Source organism: Empidonax traillii, unplaced genomic scaffold (genome assembly GCF_003031625.1).
Source record: "Empidonax traillii isolate 1590-97213 ecotype Southwest subspecies unplaced genomic scaffold, ASM303162v1 scaffold1004:size452305, whole genome shotgun sequence".
In the NCBI taxonomy this organism is placed as follows: domain Eukaryota; kingdom Metazoa; phylum Chordata; class Aves; order Passeriformes; family Tyrannidae; genus Empidonax; species Empidonax traillii.
In genome coordinates this window covers 416,798-422,987 of record NW_020956197.1, presented here as the reverse complement: position 1 = coordinate 422,987, position 6,190 = coordinate 416,798, and the positions used below count along the sequence as shown (strand labels likewise).

General features: G+C 47.0%; 1 protein-coding gene and 1 long non-coding RNA gene across 2 annotated transcripts in view; both read left to right on the top strand.

Annotated features, from left to right (window-relative positions):
- Positions 1-6,190, top strand: part of LOC114068097 (maestro heat-like repeat-containing protein family member 6) — a 14,032-nt gene that overhangs the window by 4,505 nt on the left and 3,337 nt on the right. The window lies entirely within an intron of this gene.
- LOC114068113 lies at positions 5,473-6,190 on the top strand. Its single transcript, XR_003573517.1, has 3 exons — positions 5,473-5,577; positions 5,746-5,894; positions 6,155-6,190. It is a non-coding gene; the product is annotated as an uncharacterized LOC114068113 (long non-coding RNA).

The following is a 6,190-nucleotide window of genomic DNA, read 5'->3' as shown; positions in this document are numbered from 1 at the left end:
TCAGCAACACTTGCCCAGGTGTGCCATGGGGAGGGGAAAGTGCCCCAAAGGCCTTGAGGGGAATGCGTGAGGGGCTGCGAGGCCACCCTGTGTATCCAGTGCTGACTCCAGTTTGTGAAAGTGTGGTTGCCTCTGTGAGGATCCCTGAGAAACTCGTCCTCGGAGATGGCCACAAACACTCTCCCAGCCATCTGTGTCCTGCTCGTGCATTGGAAGATCAGCAGAGAGCAGGGCAATCCCACCAAAGCATGACTGAGGACGATTCCCAGGAGCTAGGTACCCCACCAGAGTGCCTTAGATTGTTGGAGATGGGTTTGGTAATTTTTATCTTGTAAACAACATCATTGTGGTGGTTAAACAGTTTTGTATTGTAAATGATTTCTAGGCTAAAAATCATGGTCGAGTTGAAGCTTCAACTGTCACCATGTTGCAAGGGGTTGCCATGGACTACGGGCCAAGGAACCAGTGTCAGCTGGGATTGGACGGTTCATGGCACCACAGCAGCTCGACCAATCCTTGTTCTGCCCTGTTGCTGTCCTATTCCTTCATGCATATGCATGTATTCCCTACCTATCCTTGTGAGTGGATTTGCATGCTCCATCTTCCTTCCAGTATTTTCCCTACCGACCCCTATAAAACCCTCCATTTTGTTAATAAAGTTAGTTCAGCCTTGTGCTGCCCTCTGTTCCACACCTATCTTGTCTCCTTGCCTCTCACTACTGAACTGCGTGAGTGAGCGAGAGTGTGTGAGCTTAGGCTGGCCGGTTGCTTCTTTGCATAATCATCTCACTGAAGAGCAACGAACCCTGGAGCTGGACTGCTCCTTTCCTTGACACACCGAACCGTGTCAGTGGGATGCCCTGGGGCTGCAACCCCACATCCCGATCCCATCCCTTCCCAGTGGCTCCATGTGGGAAGGCAGCCCCTGGCACTGCTGGCCATGTTGGACCTGGGCAGAACCACAAACTCTGTCCATGCTCCTTCTCTTTGCCAGGAAATTGTTTCATTTTTGGGGAAAAAAACCAGTAAAAATGGAACAGATGAGAGGTTTCCTGGAGAGGGCAGCAGCTGCAAGGGAAACTGTCTGAAAATCCAAGGAAACTGCACACCCAAACATACCACTGTCCCTTCCATGTAGGAAACTCTTTCCATTTCAGGGCACTTGGGGGGAGTGGTTCACAGACCCTTTCCAGAGAGGGAGAGCTGCCAAATTCCCACCTCCCCTCAGCCCCCAGCAGCGAAACAAGGTGCAAACTTGGCCCCTGAAGGCTTTCTGTCCTCTTCTACTTCTGCCCTTGCTGTCTGCTGGAGGTGGGGACATGAGGGGGCCCTTTCTGCTCCCCTGCCACGCTTAAATTGCCTGCCCCAGAGAGAACCTTCTGTGTCAGAGCTCTGTCCAGATGCAGCAGGTAGAATGCTCTTTCCCCTTCCCAGCAGATGGGCAGGAGAACAAAACCCCAACTTTCCTACCACGAGTCGTAGCCAGAGAATGCAGCGGATGAGTTACCAAACCCATCTCCAACATATCACCCTTTTTTGTTTTATAACTTAAAATTAAAATTAAAAGATTATTTCATAAAATAAATTCTTCAACTGATATTGTCTAGGTTAATATGAATAATAAATAGGGCAAAAAATAATTATCATTTATGTTGAATAGAGTTAGACATTTAGGCTAAAATTACAAAATAAAATATGACTTTACATAATAGTACATTAAAAATTAGTTTATAAAAATATAAGATATATGTATATGTTTATGAAAATGAATAATCTTGTGACTAAAAAATTTTTTACAATTAAGCAATGATGATGTGTGATAGAAGTTGGTTAACAAATAAAAAAATAAGCTGTAAAGAATAATACCTAGTGAAAATCTGATAATGAATAAAGATAAAGCTAAGAATTTTTGGATGGTGTTGTGATGAGATCGACTTCAAAGATGTTGTAGTTTGATTTGATTGGTGTTGTTTTCTAGAAGAGAGTACTTTTATTTATGACAATTGATAGTGGTAGCATTTGTGTATATTGTGATTTGTAGTACTAAACATGAAGTTATAATAACTTGGGAAAATAAGAACTTGGTATACCTTCAAACTTTTTAATACCTTAAAGGCTTTCAAGCTATCACACACTCACTGTCTCTCACTTCATTCATGGAGGCCTCCTTTCATTCACACAAGCACACACTTGAATTCACCTTGCAACGATGATAAATGAAATTTGATAATCTACAAATTATAATGTTCATTTTCATACTAAAGCCTAAGTAAGACATGCATGTCTTTAAAGTAACTGTATGTTTAAAAGACTAAAAAGTGTAACAAAAACAACAAAAAAATTACTATAGACAAAAGATAAAAAAGGTAGTTATGGATATTTTTATTCCCCCTTTTCTCTTTATAAAAAGGAGTGGAATATGAAAAAATGTTTGACAAGATGTTAGTAAGAGATGTGAAAAAGATAGTATATTTTATGTTTATTTTAGACAATGCTTTATCAACTTGCCTTGATGTTATTATGTTTAAGGCCTTTAATGTAAATATATAAGGTAAGGATCAAATAATAAAATCAGAGGTAAAGTTTTATATAAAAATGGTTATCCATATATAAAATAACATACCAGAAATAAGTATTTAAGTGTACAAAATTACACAATTAAAAACCAGCACTTGTTGTGTAATTCATCACTGTTGCAACATGAGTGCCTTCTTATCTTCTCCGGAGTGAAATTAGGGTTGGCGGATGTCCCACAAACTTTTGAGTTTGTGTCCTGTATACAAAAACTTAATAAAGGTATTATTAACAAAATATATAAACATAATTATTATTAATGAAATATACAAAACATAATTATTATTAAACTCAAAAGAGTAGCTGCAAAATTATAGTATAGTCATGACTGCATTTCGAGTACTCAAATTATTAGCATGCTTTAGGAAATAGTCTGCAATTAAAACTATTTACAAATATCACGACCCCTTGCTGTTGATTTTAAAAGTAGATGTTTCTCAGTATCTGCGCATTGACGGGTGGTTGAATGAAGAATCAGCTATGGCGTTTTATGACACCTCCTTTCTCGCAGTGCAGTGCCCTCCCTCCAAGATGCTCTGCCCTGGGCAAATCCCAAAGCAAACACAAACACCCCTTAGTGTTATTTTTCCATAGACAAGCCCTCTCATGGATCACGGATTTACACCACTCTTCCTTTACACCAAAGCATCGAGGGGCTGAGCACCCCGATTCCTTCCTTGTTCCAACCCACAGGTGGTGGGAGCACCTCTGGGCGACCCTGGCACACTTGGAACAGGCTTGGATGGGGCATCCCAACTTTAGAGTGAGGTGGTGCAGCTCTTGAGCACAGCTTGGGGAAACTGTCCACATGAGGAAGAAATGGTTTGGGCAATGGTGTTCGGGGCAGTGCTGGGCATGGGAGGTGGGGAGAAGTGCTGGGGTCAGGCTTTGTGACCTCGAGTGAGGATGATTGTGGAAACCAAATTCATCCTGTCAGCAAGCCAAGGTTTGCTGAAAACGAGTCCCCTCCTTAGGGTTAACCTTGTCCTAAAAGTGTGAGGTTACATCTGTGGCCCCAGTACTTGAGAAGATCCGGTGACAATCTCTCCATTTTCCATCAATTCCTTTGCCTCAAACCGGGAGGCAAACATGTTCAACCCCTCGCCAGACAGAAATAGGGCTCATGAGCCTGATTTTGGGGACAGGTGGGCAGGACTGGGGATGGGAATCAGAGCCACAGAAAGACCACGGCAGAGGCGTGGTTCCACCTCCAAAATAGCACATGTGCTGGTAAATGCCATTTGAGCACATTCTGGGCTATTTCATAGGATATAAGCAGAGATATAGATGATTTGTAGCACGCATATTGAACCCTATTTTGTGTCTATATTGAATGCTGTATTTTAGATATACTGCAGCTGTGTCAGGGGAAGGTTAGGCTGGATCTCAGGGAAAGGTTCTTCCCCCAGAGGGTGGTTGGAACTGAACAGGCTCCCCAGGGCAGTGGGCACAGCCCCAAGGCTGCCAGAGCTCAAGGAGTGTTTGGACAACACCCTCAGGGATTGGGTGGGATTGTTGGGTGTCCTGTGCAGAGCCAGGAGTTGGACTGGATGATCCTTGTGGATCCCTCCCAGTTGAGGATATTCCACGATTCTGTGCTATCTCTTTCTGTCCGCACTGTTTGCTCTGCATAGCAGGGGATTTTATAGGGAGCAAGGATAAAGGAACTGCTGTAAAACTATGAAAAACCTAAGCATAGTTTCCCCTGCAGTGCCTGCCCAGGGCAGTAGAAGGAATCCCCTCAGTTGCCGACACAGCCGCAGTGGGAAGGGCATGGGGCCTCCACAGAAGCTGGCACGGGCTCCTTGGGAGAAGTTGCTTAGTTTTTGAGCTGTGTCTAAAGTTCATGTCCAACTGTCTTAGATTCTTTGCCAGATCCAGGACTGGATCGGACACAAAAACAGGACCATGCCCGTGGCCGCTTCAGCAGGGCAGCACAGGTACCTGCAGCCATCGCCTCCTGGGCTGGGCCTGCTGTCCCTGCTCAGCCTGGCACTGCTGATGGAGCTCTCCATGGCACATCATCCTCTTCCCTGCTCTCCATTCTCCTGCAGGCCTTTCTGAAATTCCTGGGCATTCAGCGTAGAAAGACCAGGACCTCACCAGTTGAGGCCATGGCACAGGCTGACACCAGGCTGACTAAGATGAAGGCAAAGCCTGATGTCGGCACTGTGCCAACTGATCTTACAAGCAAGTCTGTCCCTGCCTTGGATAATCACACCAGAAACTCTGACACCACACGGAATGATCAAAGAAGGAAGTCTGACACTGTTTGGACTGATGACACAACAAGCACTGACACCCCATCGACTGATCGCATGGCAATCTCTGACGCCGTGTTGACCGATGAAGCCACAAACTCTGACACTGCACTGCCTCATCTCACTGCGGAGGTTGCCACTACAACAACAACTGTCAGCACTGACTCCACGTCCAGTGACAGTCCGATTGATTCTCCCATTTGGGATTATTTTGGGGAGAATGGTGTCTCCAGTCCAAAGCAAGTAAGCAGCCTGTGGCCAGGGCTCCAGCCACCCTAGGGTGGTGTGACCCTTCAAGCCGGCTCCCCTGGGCCCACTCAGCCTTTGAGGCCAGCACAGTCTGGTGGAAAGGGCAGCATTTCTGGGGGAAGCCTGGCAATTGGCTTCCTCTGGCAGTTCTCCCACTCTTCCCCATTCCCGCCCTCCCACTCTCCCCCATTCCCCCTTCTGGGACTTGGTGACCAAGAGTTTTATAGGCCAGGTACCATCAGCCATCCCCACCTGCTCAGCGAACACCACCATTGGAGCACTCGATGGGACATCCCTCTCTTCCCTGCCTTACTTTCTCCCACAGATGTTTAGGAACTTCAGAGGCACTCGACACAGACATACCCACACCACGCTGACTGGGGGCACGGGGAAGGCTGCTGTCAGCATCAGGCCAATTGACACCACACCCCCTCAGAGCCTGGCTGATGCTCCTGGTCTGGACTCTTCTGAGGAGAAAGTTGTCTCTGCAAAAGTAAGCAGCCTGAGGCAAGGGATCATGTGGACCCTCAAGATGGGTCTACTGGGCCCCCTCAGCCTTTGAGAACAGCACAGTGTGGTGGGAAGGGAAGCACTTCTTGGGAGAAGCTGGGCAAGTTGCTCGCTCTTGCAGCTCTCCAACTCTCCCCCATGCCCCCTCCAGGTGCAGACCTTCATGAAGAACATGCATCAGAGACTGACAGCCAAGGTGTTCCCAGAGAACAGACTGTTCATGGACTTTCTGAGGCTGACTGATACATACCCCACTGATGTTGCCTTGACCCTCCTGCGCTGTTCCCCATCATGTGACAGGTATGGGGCCCACCTGCCTTCAGGGCTTGGGGCTTACCAGCCTTTAGAGCCTGTCCCACGTGCTCTGCCAGACAGATGGAGAGATCCAGGACACTCTGGCCCTTGTATTTCCCAGCCCTGGTGTTTCATCCCCCGATCCTGCTGTCATGCTCCCTCCTGGCCCCTCAAGGCACCGTGGCTCTGTCTCCTGGGCTCCTGCAGCTGCCCAGGACACGGCCCAGTGGCTCACACTCCCCTGATACAGAGCTCTGTCCCTGCAGAGCTGCTGCAGTCATGTGGAGGACCATAGCCTTGTC